General features: G+C 40.0%; 1 protein-coding gene across 1 annotated transcript in view; it reads left to right on the top strand.

Moving 5' to 3' along the window:
* Nucleotides 1-20,037, top strand: part of PHLDB2 (pleckstrin homology like domain family B member 2) — a 117,715-nt gene that overhangs the window by 27,815 nt on the left and 69,863 nt on the right. The gene's annotated exons all lie outside the window — the stretch shown is intronic.

Raw genomic sequence — 20,037 nt, 5'->3', positions numbered from 1 at the left:
AATCTGGAGGATGCTATTTAAATGTTTATTAGTCTTTATAAACCAATCTGCTTTGTTATCAAGACAAAACTGCAATTTTCTATTAACCTCAAGAATTAGAGAAATATTTCACTCCATGGATGGTGATTCTGTCCCTTAGTTACAGAGACACAAAGAAAGAACTACAGCATAAATAATGTAGTTTCTGCTACAAATTAAAGTAAACACTGGCACACAAAATCTCACTGTTCTAGAACTCAAAAACTGTTTTCATTGAGCATATAGTGTTGTGCTAATTTGACCTCTCAAAAAAACAAAGTAGCAATAAATTTTAAGCTACAATAATAATAATCAGAGTTCAGTGGTCTCTTACCTAAGCAAAGCTAAATTCCATTTCAACTTGACAGATGTCTCAGTAGTTGGACCCTAAAACCAAATTCCCAGTCACTGCTGGTAAAAGTGAGAGGGACTTGTATGTGTGCAAATCAACTCTCGGATCAAACGTGACCAAGGAGAATCTAAAACAGAAACAAAAATTCAGAGACAGGAAAACAAAAACTGCAAAGAAGTGTGATCTGAAAAGGTGAAGTTCTGCCCCCGTTTGGGATTTGCTCCAAGAGCCAAGAAAAACGGTGCCTGGGCTTCTAGCCTGTGAGATGAACTTTATGAGCAATGTAGTGTAATTGACTCTGCAGGCTGAGATCACTTGCACATTTCAGCGGGACCTCCAAATTGAAAGCATGATTTCCAAAAAGTAAACACAACCCCTATGTGAAAAAAAAGGAGAGAGAAAAAAAACCTGGAGAAATGTCAGAGATTTATTTTATTCATTAATGAGGAAACCAAGCAGGAAAAATCTGGTTGACTAAGCAAAATTTCTGAGTATGCTTTGGCTTAGATACCTATTATTATGCCAGTGTTTTATCAGGGGTTGTTTTATTTTGTTTTTATCATGGGGCCATGCCTGGAGGTGCTCAGGGCTTATTTCTGCCTCTTTGTTCAGCAATCACTCCTGAAGGTGCTTAGAGAACCTTATATGATGCCAGGGATTGAACCCAACAGCAGGTAAGCACCCTACTGGTTATATCATCTCTCTGGCCCTCATCAGGATCTTTAAAAAGAAATTTCAATCTTAATTTGAAAACTCAAAGGTTGAAACATAATTATGAACCCACAAGGACCTAATATGGAGGTATAATAATTCAGTTTGAGTCTACATTGAATAGCTTCCAACTGTCTGCTCTTTGAGATACTTACTTTTCTTAAAAAATAATTTTCCGTCTTCTTTCTTGACTCAGCTGCCAATTCTTGCTTTCGTCATTATGCCAGTTTTTCCTTTCTTCTTTTTTTAAAAAATGATTTTAGAAACCAGATATCAAGCCTTGCTAGAAAATATTCAAAACGAAAAGTTACTGGGTGCAAGTGAGGTCAGGGGAGTGTTCTGTGAGTATGAAGTCTGCACTCAGTTCATAGACTTGTGGCATCTTTTGGGGCTGGCCAGTGGTTGTATAAACTTCCTAGTGTTTTCCAAGTAAAGGATATTACTTGGATGGACAAGTTATCACTATAGTGCTAGGATGCAAGTCAAAATGGTCTAGAAGTTGTGGAGATCACAATAAAGTAGACAGGGTATTCTTTTATTCACCTTATTTGATATCTGCATCCTCTCTAGTAATATAGAAATATACCAAAACTTAACTCCATTTCTGCTATGTGTAACTCTTTGGGTTACACTGCTGAAAGCATCTGTACACTGCTGTGGAAAACCAGTGGGTTTCCTTAACTGTATTGCAGCATTTCAGTATTTTCTTTCCAGCTCATGAGTCAGTGCCTTGATAAGTAGCTTTGTCACTCTTTGGAACCCATGCAGGACCACACTTGATACTCATTTCTCAAACTTGCAGTGAGGCACCATGGAATAAATTTTTCCATTTTCTTTTTAATATATTCTTTCTTTAGAAGATAAAGCTGGTATCCTTTCATGGATCCTGGTAGTATTTCCATAGTGATTATTTAGAAATGTGAAATGTTTGCATCAGCAATTCTCTACTGTTTGGAAGGTGTTTTGTTCTAATGGTTCTCTAAAGCACTGCGCTGCTAAAAGAAATTTTATGTTGCAAGACTCTAGGACCATGTGTGTTTTGCTCACAGCTATATACCCACCTCCTAACCAGCTGACCGGAGCATGAGAGATATTACATAGTTGTTTTTACAAAGAGCAAATGAATGTTTTTGATTCACATTCATGATATTTAACCTGACTGTCTTTATTTGGTGGCTCTAGGCTGCAGCTTATTCCCAGATATCTCAAATTTAAGATTATGCACTTAGGTAACAGCAAAGTTCTATACAATAAAGAATGCAAATATCTCTGCATAAATGCATAACTTCTCACTTCCAGAAAAGAGGAAATTCTTTTCTAAGTTTTAACTAAAAATTAAAAAGTGAGGTTTGTTTAAAATTTAAAATGTTTGTAGCATTCTAAGGATTAATGCTCATACAAAAAAACTACAGTAGCAAAATTCAAAAGGCTTGCTTGCTTGCAATGCTATTGAACAGGCCATAGATTTGATGTTTCTAAAATTAATAAAATGGGGCTGAAGAGATAGCACAGCGGGTAGGGCGTTTGCCTTGCACACGGCCAACCCAGGTTCGATTCCCAGCATCCCATGTGGTCCCCTGAGCACCGCCAGGAGTAACTCCTGAGTTACTCCTGAGTGCAGAGCCAGGAGTAACCCCTGTACATCGCCGGGTGTGACCCCAAAAGCAAAATAAAAAAATAAATAAAATTAATAAAAAATGTAATTGAGCTCCAGAGAGATAATACAAGGGTTAAGGCACTTGCCTTGCATGTGTCAGACCCTGGTTCAATCCCCAACACCACATAAGGTTCTACAAACATCACATGTGGTTCCCTGACACCACCAGGATTGATCCCTCTGCACAGAACTAGAAGTAAGTCCTGAGCATTGTTGGCTGTAGTCCAAAAACTAAAAACAAATTGTAATTGATGATCTTTAAAGAGTTATACTATTATGTAAGTGTTTATGTTCACTGGTTTTCTTAGTGGTAAGATACGGAAACTTACAGACCAGAGAACAGACAGATAATATAAACTCTTGTAAATTTTGTAATTAGGAAAAACTGCTTGGAAACTCAAGAAGCTTGAGCAAGATGCAGTGAAAGTTACACTTCAACTTTTCTACCAATTTAGTGCTTCCCCTTCCTCAGGACTCCTGACCCCCAAAGTCATCTTGGACATTTCAGGCCTATGCTGAAATGTGCAAAAAAACTTGACAGCATCTCTTGGGTGAGAGCAGAGTGGACATTGTTAATATGAGTGCAGACTGTTGCCTAGCTGTAATGCGATCCATTTTCACCATAAGAATGTATTTGAAATTCACACGCAAGCTTAAGTATTGAAAACTATTTGGGCCTCCCGTCTGACTTAAAAGGGATCTCCTTCCTGAGATCCTGATGTGGCACTTCCTCTGCTACATCCGGACTATAGTTTTAATTGGAAAAAAAAAAATATGTTTCCACCAGTGGGATGTGAGCCAGTGAAATTGCCAGTGGGGCTGGGAAGTGGCTTTCCTAACCAAATAGACTCAATGTCTCCAACTTTTTAAAAGGATATTTAAAATGATAAGTCTACTTATACTCTGAATTAAAGTATATGGGTCTTACAGTAATTGATCACTTGATTCTTCTGATTCAGCATTCGTCTTAGACTGGCTGATTTCTGTGGAGACTTGCTTATCTTGGTTCTAGTGTTTAAAACAAATTGTTTTCTAGTATTCTCTGTCTTTATTCACTCACAGTTGGATATTTGTTGAGTCTATCTGAGGAATATAATTTAGGCCATAAATTTGAGCCATATATGTAATCTTAAATTTTTGTATAAGGAGAAAAACTTTTAAGAGGATTAAAAAAATTATAAATTGGGGCTGGAGCAATTGCACAGCGGGTAGGGCGTTTGCCTTGCATGCAGCCAACCCGGGTTCGATTCCCAGAATCCAATATGGTCCCCTGAGCACTGCCAGGGGTAATTCCTGAGTGCAGAGCCAGGAGTAACCCCTGTGCATTGCCAGATGTGACCCCCCCAAAAATATATATATATATAAATTCATTGGTCTATTGGGCATCGTGAGATTCAGCTGTTGATTCTCTCTTGCCAAAATCACCTATCCATTCTCTAAGCTGACTTCTTTTATTTCCAGTAAACTAGAATAATTCTATGTCCAGTATTAATAGAATGAAGACTTGTGTTTATGGTCAGATCATTTTGGATAATTAGAGAGTAAAACGCTTTATCTTTTATCTTTTAAATAGCAAATTCCTGTCATTTGGATATTAGGAAATATCGAAGAACATTAATTATTAGCAAATTAGGATTTCTATTTTTTCCTCATTAACCGAAAAAGTTAGCATAGCTTTTTCTCCTCCTCCAGCTGGGGAGGAAAAGAACAAGAAAGTAAAAAACTAAAACTTGCTAATAATCTAATTACGCTACACCTCTACACTGGCAAAGCAGAGCCAAAATTAATGTAATTCTGTCACAAAAAAATTCTGTTGCCACAAATTTTTTTTAATTGACTGAAATTCTGCAGTTTACAGTACAGCTAAAATGGTTCCTCATGCCCATAATTCCAACACCTGTGTGCCCACCACCCTCTCCCAAGGACCACAACACCCTTTCCTCTCAGTGCTCGCCCACCCCCACATAATTGTGTGGATCTGCTCTCCTGTTAAGTTGCCTTTGGGTCTTTGTTGCTGAAAATAAGCCTTAGGATCCTGTCACATACAGTGGCAGTACAATCAACTGCCTCTTGATGGTGCCACACATTTAAAAATCCCTGCCCAGAATTGAGGGACTTACGAAGCTTAACCTAGTTTAATATTCTTGTGCTAAATGTTGATGGTAAATTCAAATTAAAGGAGGTTATCTGCGTCACAATTTTAATTATAGAGAAAAACCTCACTTTTTAAATGGGAAGGCAAGATTCATTATTCATAAAGCTCACGAACAAAATTCATAGAAATGTGATTATACTGGCTAGTTCTCTGAATTTCCTCTGTGTTGTGGAGTAACACAGAAATAGAATTTTGAAAGACACTCTTTTCTATTAGGAGGTAAAGAACAAGGTTTAAAGTCATTTAGACTGAGAAGTATAATTTTAAACGTTGTTCTGAGAAAAAGAACAATTTGTCATTTTCCTAACATCTCAAGTACAGAGAGAAGACATGCCATTGTTTACTTTGCATTTCCATATATACTATTTTGCATCATGCCATAAAATATAATTCACACAAATAGTTGGTTTATAGTACTTTCAGATAATCCAGCCTATCTTTCTTTGCTTTTTTGGAATTGCCTACTTTTTTTTTTAACCCCTAATGACTTCTTTGTGATTAAAGTAGCTCTCTTCCTCTCTTTCTTTCTCTGTCTCTCTCTCTCTCTCTCTCTCTCTCTCTCTCTCTCTAGCTATCTATTTATCTATCTCTTTCTCTGCATAGGTTTTTAAATGTGAATATTTAGTTTTGGTACCTCTGAGACAATAGTTTTAATGAAACAAAATTGTGTATTTCATAAAAATTATTAAATTTTAATAGATTATGCTTTATAGCCATGTTAATGATTTTTTAAATATTTTTATGTAAGAGTACTGCTACTTATTCAGCCACTGATTCGCTGATTGAATTGTGCATGAACTCTACCTTACTTTTTTTTTCATTTTTTATAATTTTATTTATTGAATCACCATGAGAGCAGTTAAAAAGCTTTCGAGTCTAAGTTTCATACAATGAAACACCCGTACCTTCACCAGTGCCCATTCTCCACCCCCAACAACCCCAGTGTACCCTCATCCCACACCCTCCCCCTACCTGTGGGGCAGATGATTTCCACATTACTCTCTCTCTACTTTGATCACATTCAATATTTTGACACCTGACCCACAATTATTATTTGAGATTTTACCCCAACACTCAGATCTGCCAAAAAGGCAACAGTAGACAATTTGTTTTCTATTGCTGGTTATGAATAACATGATGTCACGTGGCTGCGGTAGTGGCTGCGCGATTTTGAAATTATGAAATTTCAACACTTAAATCTGGAGGGTTTTCTGCCAAAACCTGCTGGGTTCTGAGATTTGCTCCTGGTCTCTGGGATCATGGCTGTTAAGCAGCTTGATCAGGAGCCAGAGAGGCCGTTCGTGGGCGATGACTTGGGGTCTTGTTGGGGTGGGGAGAACAGGACCGGCTCCACCCCCATCCCGTGAGGCTCAACAAGTTTCATCACTATGGGCCCAATCCTGACTGTCCAATGGCCTCTAGAGGATGGCGGCCACTGAGCCGCCAAGGGAGAGCAGGCGGAGTGACAACACCCTTTTCCCCCTGGGGTGGCCCAGCGACAGTAATGTACTGTGGGGTCCGAACGCATTTCTGCCAAAAGCCACTGGGTTTCGAGATTTGTTTCTGAGTCTTTGGGATCATGGCCATTAAGCAGCTTGATCAGGAGCCAGAGAGGCCGTTCGTGGGCGATGACTTGGGGTCTTGTTGGGGTGGGGAGGACAGGACCGGCTCCACCCCCATCCCGTGAGTCCCCAAATGTCTCATCACTACAGGCCCAAACATGACTGTCCAGTGGCGTCTGGAGAATGGCAGCCACAGGGCCGCCAGGGGTAACAGGCCAAGGCATGAAACCTATTCCCACCTGGGTTGGCCCAGCATCGGTAACCTACTGCAGGGACCTGCAGGGACCGGATGCATTTCAAACAAAAGCCGCTGGGTTTCGAGATTTGTTTCTGAGTCTCTGGGATCATGGCCATTAAGCAGTTCAATCAGGAACCAGAGAGCCATTATATAGCTGAGCCGGAGGTGGTTTGTGGGTGTGTTTCCCACATACTTAACTTTTGGCCATTTACTTTCTTAGTAAAATTTACCCCCAAGTTTTTGGGGTCTGGCCAAAGGCACAGCAGCAATTTTGGGGTATATGGAAGTCTGTAGGCACCATCAGGCTGCTGATGCACTTGCCTCACAGGTACAGATTCACCTGCTGGCGGCACCATACCCTCTTGTTAATGATTTTTGAGGGGGAAAAATCCTGCTCTGTTAATGCAGTTAATCCAAGGAAAAATAAAAGTAGACTGTAAATTTGGTTAAAACAAATGATGTGCTTCAGAGTTCTGTTGAATTCTCTTTATGTAAAATAATTTTGATTTATTTATTTATTTTTGCCTTTTGGGTCACACCCGGCAATGCACGGGTTACTCCTGGCTCTGCACTCAAGAATTATCCCTGGTGGCTCTCAGGGGACCATATGGGATGCTGGGAATCGAACCCTGGTTGGCAATGATCAAGGCCAACGCCCTACCTATTACTCCAGCCCCTTGATTTTATTTTTTTACTTTATTAAACACCATGGTTTACAAAGTTGTTCATAGTGTTAGCACAAACGTGGATTTTCCTGCACCGGTGGGTTCTAGAGAATTGTATGAAAGATTTGCATAAAAAATTTAGTAAATTAAAGGTTAGAGTTTATTGTACAGATAAAGAAGATGGGTTCTGGTCCCTCCCAGATGTCCAGGCCTCTCTTCAACCTTCCCCTGACGCTGCCTCATGCTGTGAATGACTTCCCTCTCTGGTCCTGCGCTGGCAACTCAGTTCCTGTGAAAGATGGCCAGGCCCGGTCCTTGCACCACCCTCTCGAACCTGTGTGCTCGGTACCCATCACTGGGCCTCCCAACCCTGTCCCAGCTCTCCTAGTCCCCAGCCACTGCCTTCTCTCTCTCTTTCTCTCTCTCCCTTCCTTCCTTCCTTCCTTCCTTCCTTCCTTCCTTCCTTCCTTCCTTCCTTCCTTTCTTTCTTTCCTCCCTTTTTCTCTTTCTTTCTTTCTTTCTTTCTTTCTTTCTTTCTTTCTTTCTTTCTTTCTTTCTTTCTTTCTGTTTTGGGACCACACCCAGCAATGCTCAGGTGTCTCTTCTGGTTCTGTACTCAGGAATTACACCTGACGATGCTTGAGGAATGATATGGAAATGCTGAGGGTTGAACACAGGTTAAACATGTGCAAGGCATGTCCCCTACCTGCTGTACTATCACTGTGCCCCTACCTCACTTCTTTTTACTGTGTTTCTTTAATGTTAAAGATAAAATAATTTCTTTAACATAAAACTCTAGAACTTGTAGTAGATTTTCTTCTGAAACAATTCATGTAAGAGGAGAAACATCTGTATTTTTCTTAGAAGTTGTGTGGAAATTATGATTATACTCCTGAATTCTTTCCCTTTATAACAGTGTTTTTTAACCTACAGAAGAAGTACATTATTCCCCCCTTAAATTATCTGAGTTGTAGCAATGTTGTAAAGTCATTTGTAAGAGACATTCTATTTAAATGATATATTTTAAGAACAGTTTATATCACCACTAATATTTTATAAAAGCAAATTTTTTCATAACCCACATTTCTGCCAGATAATTTTGAATGGCAAAACGCTGCAAAAAGGCATCAGAAAAGTATTAAAATACAAAAGAAGTTCATTATTTATCTGATCTTTATGATTAGACATTGAGTCTGCCTTAGAAATGCAAGTAACAGGGGCTGGAGCTATAGCATAGTGGGTAGGGCATTTGCCTTGCACACCATCAACCGGGTTCGATTCCCAGAATCCCATATGGACCCCTGAGCACCGCCAGGAGTAATTCCTGAGTGCAAAGCCAGGAGTAACCCCTGCGGTGAGTGTGACCCAAGAAGCCAAAAAAAAACAAAACAAAACAACAACTGAAATGCTATTGGTATGTGACCAACCTGAGTTCAATCCCCAGCACTCCATATGGATCCCAAAGACTACCAGGCATGATCCTTGAGCCCCTAGCCAGAGGTAATCCCTGAGCACTGCCAGATGTGCACTCAAAACAGCAACAAAAATCTAACAAAAAGTGCAATCAACCATGAGAGATGAAATAGCAATCTGAAATATTCTTGAGTTAAAAAGTAAAAAAGTAAAATAATTAATAAAATCATGTGGTAATATTTTAGGACATGTTTGATAGAAGTAAAAATAAAGGTTCCAGCATATTTGCTACAACATACAGCATTTTAATTGAATTAAATGTGTAGGTAGTTATATGCTTTATACATAAAGTTATATGCTTTATATATATATGTATATATCAAAATGCAAGCTCGTAATAGAGGGACACATCCAGAAATAATAGTAGTAATTGTCTGAGAGAGATTGACGCAATGATGAGTAATAATCATTTTTAATAGTATGCTTAGACTGTGAAGAATTGATTTATGAAATGAAATGAAAAGAACTGAGTTTCCTTTAAATATGATGAAAAGCAGGATATGATAAACTTCTTAGGTATTTGAATGATGCATACACTCATAAAGTAGAACCTTGATCCTTCTCTAAGGTAGAACCAGGGGTAATGTGAAATAGAATCCCGGAGTTATATCAGGGGGGAAATGTATGCCACGGAACCTAGGATGGACTTGAGTGGGGTACTTATATCTGGAAGCTATTTGTCTGAACTTAATGTTGTATAGGGAATAGATGTTTCTCTGTGTTAAGGGAAATAGAGGTACCAAATGCAGTGAGAGACTAAAATGATTCTTCCTGAGTTACAGTCACCACTGGGTAGATGCCAAAGGCATCAAGGGAGGGAATTTGAGTCAGTGGATGAGAAAGAGTGGCAGGAACACCCAACAGATTTTGAATTTTGGGGGGAGACATATACTTCTATTTATAACACATTTTACGTATTTTTCCCTGAAACAATTTGGGTTTTAGGGTGTGTGTGTGTGTGTGTGTGTGTGTGTGTGTGTGTGTGTGTGTGTGTGTTTCTTGTTTCTTCTATTTTGGGACCAGCCACAACCAGCAATGCTTGGGGGTTAATCTTGGCTTTTACTTAGGGATCATTCCTGATGGTGTTTGGAGGATCATTTAGGGTATTGGGGATCATACCCAGGTCTTTTATATGCAAGGCAAGCACCTTACCCGATATACTCTCTCTCTGGCCTTTGGGTTTTAGTTTTTGTTTTTTTAATTTTTTTTATTGACTCAGCATGAGATGGGGCTGGAGCAATAGCACAGCAGTAGGGCGTTTGCCTTGCATGCAGCCAACATGCCGACCTGAGTTCGATTCCTCTGCCCCTCTCGGAGAGCCCGGTAAGCTACCGAGAGTATCTCGCCTGCACGGCAGAGCCTGGCAAGCTACCCGTGACATATTCGATATGCCAAACACAGTAACAACAAAGTCTCATGATGGAGACGTTACTGGGACCGCTTGAGAAAATCGATGTACAACGGGAGAACAGTGACAGTGACACCATGAGATACAGTTACAAGGCTGTTCATAATCCGGTTTCAGCCACACAATGTTCCAACAGCCATCCATCCACCCGTGTACATTTCCAACCACCAATGTCCCCGCTTTCCCTCCTGCATCCCTTCCCCTTCCCACCTGTCTATATGGCAGGCACTCTCCCATCCCCTCCTTTTAGGCTTTATGGTTTTCAATACAGATACTGAGAGGTTATCATATTTGTTCCTTGACCTACTTTCAGCATCAGTTCTTATTCGAACTGATCATTTCCAACTATCTTTGTCATAACGGTTCCTTCTCTATCCCAACTAACTTCTCCCCTAGCATTTGAGGTAAGCTTTCAACCATGGCACAAACCTCTGGCTCTTTTTCTACTGTCCTTGGGTGTTAGCCTGATAGATGACTGGTTAAACTATCATATACCTATGCAGTGGAATACTATGCAGCTGTTAGAAAAAAAACAAGTCATGAAATTTGCTTATAAGTGTACGAACATGAAGAGTATCATGCTGAGTGAAATGAGTCAGAAGGAGAGGGACACATATAGAATGATTGAGTTTATTTGTGAGATGGGTTTTAGTTTTTAGATTTGCATGTGAGCTAGCATTAGAGATAGTTTCCAAGGACCTGCAAGACAGTTCGTTATTTAACTTCATATTGTTGATGGGCATCATCTCATATCATTAACAAATACTGAGTGCCTCTGTGGCAGGACTCAAATATAGATTTTATAGTAAAAGTGTATAACATGTTCTCACACACATTACCTTTGCTGAATTGTTGAGTTCTTCCTAGAAACTCAAATTGGTGCTAGACTTATCATTTTTGTTTTACAAATCAGATAATAGAGATTCAAAAGTTGTGATTGATAGAAAATGTTTGGTCAAAGATCTGGTCAGTTCCAGAACTATACATCTAAATCTGTGTTATTTCCACTTAATTTGTGCACAAATTCTAGTCTGAGAGTCCCTTAGTTTTATGGAAGAGAGAGAAGTCCATTTATCCCACAAAGCAATCAAATATACTAATACAAAGACAGACAGCATACTTTTAAATCAAAATCCTGATGTTTATTTCAAAATGCTTCTGTTTTGTTTTGTTTTGTTTTTGAATTTATTCCAAATTTTTCTGGAGAAGCAAGGGTATCCCTTCTATATCAGGGTAGGTTCAATCTGCACAAAAGCAGTACGATTCCCACCACCTTCAATTACCAAGGACTAGAGTGAAACAAAGTGAAATGTAGCAGCTTGGTTATAGGAACCAGGGACTCTGAAGACAGTAGGGGAGTATACTAGATGAAGTGAAAAGTAGAACTTGTTTCTTGAGTGGGAGTTGTGGTTTAAGTACAATTTCAGGTAAAAAAGAGAAAATAGAGAAAATAAGAGTGATGATAGAACAAGGCCACAGGATGGTGGTAGGAATATGAGTGCAAGGTTGCAGACAGAGGCATTACCTGAGGAAAACTGAGACCCTCTTTTTTTTGATAACTGATATGTTTATTTATTTCCTTATTCTTTATTTCTTGGTTTGGGGGCCACACCTGTTCTTGCTCAGGGCTTACTCTTGGCTCTGAGCCAAGGGATCACTCCTGGCAGGTTTGGAGGACCATGTGCAGTTGCGGGGATTGAACCTGGGTTGACCATGTGCGATGCAAGTGCCTTACGCACTGTACTATCTCACTAGTCCTGTTATGTTTATTTTTGCCTAGGCATCATGCTAAGTTCTAACCATGGAGATAGATAGATAGATAGATAGATAGATAGATAGATAGATAAAGATGGATAGATAAAGATGGATAGAGATAGATATTTTTAGATCTCATGACCTCTTCATTAGGTAAGATTCTCTTATAATCTGTGCTGTCCATAGGGAAAGTACTACTCAGAGAAGCCATGTAAATTGCTCAGAATCACACAGGTAACTATGGGATCAAGGTTCAAACCCAAGCAGTGCCATGCTTTTGACTGTAATGGTACATTGAAGAAACCGAAGCCGTTCAACCCCAGGGTTCAAACCCATACACAGGCCATGCTTTTAGCCATAATGGTACATCAAGAAAAGACCAGAGGGATAAGAATGAAAGGTAGAGGAAAGAAGTTTCAGTATGATGGCCTTCATAGCCTTTTAGGCAGTGCGTCTGTATATTTTGGTATTTTCAATGTATTTGAGAAACTGAAAAATAAACAATTTGAAGCATCCTAGTTATTTGTGTGTATCTTTCTCTCCCTGTCTATAGGACTATGCATTATTCTGGAGGGAGAATATGTGTATGTAACAGTAATCTGCACACAGCAAATGTTTGTTGACCTGCTAATAGTTGTCACATTATTAGTAACTTCTCCACCAAGCTTGCAGGTGTCTCTGGAACAAATACAGTCACACAAAACCAATTTTCTCTATTTGTCAGTTGTGCCTCTTTCCAGCCCCACTCTTCTGATAAGGAACATATGCACACATGTGCACATGTTTAAACTAAATTCAGCAGAGTAAAGTGCTTTTCTGACCAGAAGACTTTATAGCTAGTCTATAAAATAAAGAATTTATGGCTGGATACTAAGCTTAATTCCTTGAAGGTAGTTTACAAAACCAAACAATGAAAACCCATATATATATATATATATATATATATATATAATGTACAATTTGTTAATCAGATCCTAAATTATAAAAGACATACTAAGGCAATATTTAGGTAAGTATGAAAGTCAACGATAAGGTCAAAGGGTATCATCTCCAATGAAAAGTGTTCTCTTTTTTAAAAAAAACAAAAAGATTTTCCTCACTTTTGACATAAACTGCTAATATGAAGGGTTCCCCAAAGTGCCCTTCAATTTGGTCATGCTTTAGGCAGATATACAGAACCTACCTAGAGACATTATTATCATACTTCTATATCTGTAGAGAGAGGTGGGTTTAGGCTGCAGTTAAAATCTACATAGTGAAATACTATGCAGCTGTTAGGAATGATGAAGTTATGTAATTTGCTTATAAGTGGATGGTCATGGAGAGTATCATGCTAAGTAAAATGAGTCAGAAAGAGAGGGACAGACATAGAAGGACTGCACTCATTTGTGAATATAAAATAACCTAGTATGAGACTGACACCCAAGGACGATAGACACAAGGGCCAGGAATATTGCTCCATAGTTGGAAGCCTGCCTTATGAGCTGGGGGAGAAGGCAGCTGAAATAGAGAAGGGATCACTAAGTCAATGATAGTTTGGAGGAATTCTTCAGGAAGGGAGATGTGTGCTGAAAGTAGATAAAGGACCGAACGTTATAGCCTGTCAGTATCTATATTGCAAACCATAGTCCCCAAAGTAGAGAGAGTATGGGGAAATTGTCTGCCATAGAGGTGGAGTGGAGGGGGGTACACTGGGGACAGTGGTGGTGGAGAATGTGCACTGGTGGAGGGATGAGTGTTTGATCATAATATGCCTGAAACTCAAACATGAAAGTTTTGTAACTGTATCTCACAGTGATTCAATGAAAATGAAAATTGAGCCAACTCATTGTTGGTGATAGTCAGGTGGTCCCAGAGAACCTCACTGTCTTCCTATTAAGTTTGATAGCCAGACTGATTCTGTCGATGGGGAATAAAAGAATTGTTTTCCTTTTGACACAGAGGACAATCATTTACCCACCCCGCCCCCCAGATTTGCCTCTAAAAATAAATAGACCCACCGAAAGGACCTTTCACCACTGCTCTGTTTCTCTTTTTAAATGTTCTGCCTAATGGCTACAACTGTTTGTTCAAGGAATTCTGGAAATTCTGTGTTGGTCCTGACAGCATGTCCTCTTCTTGTCCTTCCATCAACTCGTTCTGCTCTCTGAGGTCCAGACTCACTTGTGTATCTTATGACTTTATTCCTACAGTTTATTTAAGTTTGAGACTTATAGAAGTGGAAGAATGTTGACTCTGTATAGACCATCTCTCTTCCTCTGAAGAGCCCTTGTCTCTGGCCCTATGTAATAGTTGCTGATTTCCGAACCTGGAGGTAGTATCCACAGTACTTTGTCTTTGCTTGTGTGATCCTTTTACAGAAATGCTCTGACCACCACAAACCCATAGTTATCCCTAAGAATGTGACCCAGACTGTTTTTCTATAATTTTTGTGTATTGCTTCCTAGTATGTGAACCTGTAGATTTTCTGTCAATCTATTGCTACTATTTCTTTAATTCATTCCTATTTGTGCCTCCTTTAAAGATTTGATTGCAGAAATACTGTCTTTTTTGTATTCCAGTGTATTTTGAGTAGAGAGTAACTAAATATTTATTGAAATGAACATTATGGTACTATTAAATATTTAGGATTAACAGAAAAGAGAAGTAAAGTCATACCAATTATAACAGGAACTTTGTGTGTGTGTGTGTGTGTGTGTATGTGTGTGTGTGTGTGTGTGTGTGTGTGTGTGTGTGTGTCCCCTGAGCAGTGATCACTCTTAGTGATATTCAGTCAGGCCCACTGTTCAAAGTGAGGGCTCGAGAATGCAGACTTGATCAGGCCCTGCAGTGCTGGGCCACAAAGGCCACCCCAGCAGTGCTCTGGGCCTTTCGGGGCAATACAGTGATATGGTGCTAGAGAGTGAATCAGCATCTGTGCCTTCTAGCTCCTGCACTGTTTCCTGTGCCCTATGTTAGGTATTCTTGTGTTGTTATTATTTTTATTGAATGTGGGTGCTTTTTTTTTAATTTGGTTTGATTTTTTTTGTTTGTGGGAGGGGTCCTCCTATTGATGCTCAGGACTTCCTCCTGGATCTGCCCTCAGGAATCACTCCTGGAAGTTCTCAGAGATCATATGGGATGTTGGGGATCAGACCTTGGTCTGCTGCATGTAAGGCAAGTGCCCTGCCACTGTTCTCTCACTCAGGCTCCTATGTTATGTTAGGTATTCTAGGGGGGGAATAAACACCTTTCAAGAATATGGGTGATACTAATGGAATTAGCAGTACACACTAGAGCGCTGTCAATTAATAAATGACGGGTAGGGGTGGGAGGGATGAAATGTTGAGCCAGAGTGAACATAGGGGTCGGGGGAGGGTCAAGGGCACGTCTGTAAAGGGGGGTTTAGGAAAGTATCTTTGTGCATCAATGCCAAGAACTTGAACCCAAAAAGAAGAAAAAGATCATATTTCAACTAAAGTACTTCTGATTATTAGAGATTTACCTTTTCTTTTGTGCAATATGTGACATGACATATTTATTATAGCAAGAGGAGTTTAACAAAGATTTCACTTATGCTTAAGTACCAACAGTTGATTTTCTGCATCACATTTACAGTGCTCTGGCAGAGACTGGCTGCTGGTGATTACATGGAGGGACGGGAGATGGATGAGGCTTCTGACAGGGCTGTGAACTACAGCGAAGCAACCCCAGACACCCAGCCAGACACATTCCTTTGAAATGTGGTCAAAAACATACACAGCCCACAACTTAAAAAAAAAAAAAAAGACTTGCTAAGGGAAGGCCTGCACACCATTTCACTTCCATACGTCTTTTAAGATCTTATACCCACTTCAAAGTTTTCTTTGATGTAGTATATAGAGGATTTTTTTAAGGGAGGAAAAATGTATTTTAAATTATTGTATTCAATGTGACCCACTTTTTAAATCCTTAATACCAATATGTTGGGCCATTTAGGCATCTAGCCTTTCTACTTTTGGTTCTCCAAGAGTATGCACATTACAGTTTTGGTTAAGAACGGTGGGTATGGGGGAAATTGTCTGCCAGGAGGCAGGGGGAGGTGGGTAAGGGGGATATTGGTGGTGGGGAACGTGCACTGATGGATGTTTGATCACTGTGTGATTGTAACTCAAACTTGAAAGCTTGTAACTGTGTCTCACGTGATTCAATAAAATCTAAAAAATAAAACAGTATAAAGAATGGTAGGTAGGAATTAGAGACATCAAAGAATGTGGGCTCCTAACTAAGCAGTGTGGAAGATGAGACATTAAAACGTTAGCGTTTGAGTTCAGATGGCTTGATTCTCGGTTTGCCAGTCTAGTTTTCTTTTAATGATACAGCTTAACTCTTAGTTGTACCTGTGTTGAGTTTCCAAACTGTCCAGGTCAGAAGTGCTGATGTTAGTTCATTAAAGGTGGATGATGTTGAATAATAAATGGAGAAAAAAGACTCTGAAATCTCAATCAAGACTTGAGTGAAGCAAAGATAAATTTATGAGATTAAATTCTGCTCAGAGCTTTCCTTAAAAGGCCTCTTGCAATGCTTTCTGAAATGCCTTGCAAACTTCTGATGTACTTCTTATCATCAGTTTATTTTTCTTTGGTACAGCTTTTATGAGACCAATGTGTCTTGGCATGGCCTAAATTTCTTTTTGACTCATGGGCAGCAGTACCGCATGTGTGTGTGATTCAAGCCTGGGCAGATTGGCTGTGAACGAGGTGATAAGAATAGAGAGAAGTACATACCAGTAGACCAAACTTCCTGCATAAGCCTTTGAATACTGCATTTCACTGTCTGAAATAACATTCGTCTTAAGGCCTGGATCATTTATTCCCTCTAGAATTAAGCAATAGCACTTGCAGCAAAAGAAACTATTTTGGGCACATGTGGGAGAAATTTAACTACGTATTACTAGCTAGACAAGGTACCTTGTCTGCTTTCAAGACCACACTTCATTAGAGCCTTAGGAAATGGAAGTTGACAACTTTCACATAACCTCCAATGTCACCGGTGGTTATCGTGTGACATTTATTCGCATTCTGATATGCAGCTATAAGAAAAGACTGAGTTTAAATTCTTCAATTTATTTTACCTAAATGACAGAAAAAGAAACTTCCTTTGGAGATTACCTTTAGTGTAGATTCTGTTGAGAGAAAGGGTGCAAATTAACTGCGTGTTCTTGTCGCTCTTATGGTCCCATGTAAACTTTCCCATATTACTGGAGAAGCGTAGAATAAGGCACTGAGTGTTGTACAGCCCCAGTTTCCCTCCCTCCCCCCACCCTCACAGCCCCTACTCCTGAAGCTGAAGTGGGAAGGGCTTGGCAACTGGTGGCAGCTGTGGAGATAAATAAACAGCAGGGCTCCTGGTAGACAAGGGTGCAGAAGCACCAGGATGAGGTGGCACAGCTATGTGTGTCTGCCGTGGGAAGAGACCGTGAGGACTGAACTGCAGCTGGAATCCAGAAGCCCGGGCAGTGAAAGGGAGGTGGGAAGTCTGGGAAGCAGTTAAATAGTCCTTTTGATCAAGCATTTGCGATGGGGGGTGGAAAGGGGGGGGAGGGACATGTGGAGGCTGACTTTAGAGGAAAGATCAAAGTCAAGTGAAACTTAATAGATTCTATCTTGTCATTCTATTTATGTATTTAACAGAAACCAGGTGTTATGTTTCTATTTGATACTTACTCAACTAATAAAGTGCGAACTGCCTTTGGAATTTTGTCATTATGAAGGAATTGCAGTTAGAAATGGAAAACAGCAGCCCTATGCTGCTTATAGATTTTCTATTTCATTACTGATGACCAGTTTGGAAAAAGTGTCTTAGGTTTTTTAATTCTCTTTTCATTGTAGTATATATGTTAAATGTTAAAGTTCCCTACCCAAAAGTGCTGTGTAGGTATATGACCATCATTCTGTAATTTACATTCCACTATTTACAAATACATAGTGAATTTATTTGAGGTAAAAAAAATCACATTTATTCTACCTATATTGATTGCATAGGGAGCTTGGTAAATTGTCAGTGGTACCATTATCTACACTGATGATCTCTAAATTGATTTTTAGTTTATTTATTTGGATACGTGTTGGTCTAAGTGGTGCTAGCGGCTACTTCCAGCCCCATGCTCAGGGTCACTCCCAATAATGGTTAGAAAACCATATGTGATACCAGGGATAGAACTGAGGCGAGCCACATGTAAGACCAGTATTTTAACCCTGTGCTGTCTCTCCAACCCTACTTTTATTTATTTCCTTTTTGGTGTGGTGGGAAGGGTGTTGGGCTATACCTGGAAATTTCCAGAAGCTGTGCCTCGATCTGTGCTCAGGGATCACTTTTGGCAGTGCTTGGGGGACCATAGGAGGTGCCAGGGATCGAACGAGGATAGGCTGCATGCAAGACAAGTGCCTTTAAGCTCTGCACTATCTCTCTGTCCCTCAATAATATTTTAAAACAAATAGACTCATTTTCTTTTCCAGCTTAATGAATCAACCATTTAATGATCTCAGCCTTTGAGTACAATGGTCCCTTTCTGTCCTGACTTGATTCAAAATAGTTTTCATTTCCATGTGACATTCCTACTTCAAACAAATTGTCCTCCTTCTCTTTGTGGTTGTCAGTGCTGCTGCTGCCGCTGCTGCTGTGGTCGCTACTGTGACCTGCTAACTAGAGGCTCATACATTCGATTCTGTGCTTGCATACTTGGTGGTACTTAGACAGCGAGGTCGCCTGCAGTCGTACACTTGGTAAAGCTGCTTATGCTTTTTAGGTCCATTGCTTGCAGGAGGGCACACACTACCATTGTGTTCATACACACCTGCAACTGTAGTAGCAAGGATTCCAGAAGCAAAGCCAGGATTGTGGCCCTTGGGCAGAGAAGAAGTGCCAGGGAATGAACCAGAGGCCTCACCGGTCTCTGGCTCTAAGGCAGGAACTGTTTCCACTGGACTATTCACAGGCTCCTGTCTCCTCGCTTTTTTCATTTTTCTTCTGAGGACGGGAAGGCTGCATGCAAGGCTGTACTATCTTGTACTTACCCACTGTACTATCTTTTTGGCCCTACCACCTTTTAAATAACTTTAGTTACTCATGGGTGGAAATGACCTTTATTGGTGGAAAAGATCTTTATAGGATGATTAGACATTCTTTTAAGTTTTTATTTTTTTTTTAATATTTAAAGGAAATTGAAGGACTTTAGAAATAGTACAGCAAGTAGGATATTTGCTTTGCATGCGGCCAACCCTACTTGGGCCCCAGTATCTCAGATGGTCCCCTATTCTCTGCCAGGAGTGATCCCTGAGTGCAGAGCCAGGAGCAAACCCAGAGCACCTCTGGGTGGGGTCCAAAGCAAACAAACAAGAAATTGAAGAGCCAATTATGCTCTTTAGAAGAAAATATTCTTTCAGGAGCATTTTTACCTTTGTGTCTAGTAGTAGAATAATATTTGCATAGGAAGTTAAAGAATTATTCTCGTACCAATGTCTATAGTGATGAGCACTGTAGCTCTGTTCTCCCATTGTTCACCGATTTACTGGAGTGGGCCCAGTAATGTTTTCATTGTGAGACTTTGTTGTTACTGTGTTTGGCATATTGAATACGTCTCGAGGAGCTTGCCAGGCTCTGCCGTGCGGGTGGGATACTCTCAGTAGCTTGTCGGGCTCTCCAAGAAGGAAGGAGAAATCTAATCCGGGTCGGCCGCATGCAGGGCAAACACCGTACCTGCTATGCTCTCGCTCCAGCCCATAGTGATGAAAAAGCTAAATATTATTGGACATAGAATGTGTGCAGAGGAATGATGTTTTGAAGTATATGGAGCTCAAAATTTCTCATTGCGTTCAAAACTAGATGGGCCCTCTGAGTACTGCAAGGCCATCACTGGAGTATACAAAGAAGGGCAGAGATGGAATTGAGTTAGGGACAAAAATCAGTCATTGCTAGCCCAGGCTTTATCTGTATCCTTCAATGTATCTATCAGAGATGATAAAAAATCCTCACTAGCTGAGGGACTGGGTGTTGTGGGATGAAATTCGCCTAGACGTGGTTGTG

This window comes from Sorex fumeus, unplaced genomic scaffold (genome assembly GCF_029834395.1).
Source record: "Sorex fumeus unplaced genomic scaffold, SorFum_2.1 ptg000265l, whole genome shotgun sequence".
Classification (NCBI taxonomy): domain Eukaryota; kingdom Metazoa; phylum Chordata; class Mammalia; order Eulipotyphla; family Soricidae; genus Sorex; species Sorex fumeus.
This window is presented reverse-complemented; position numbering and strand designations above follow the sequence as displayed.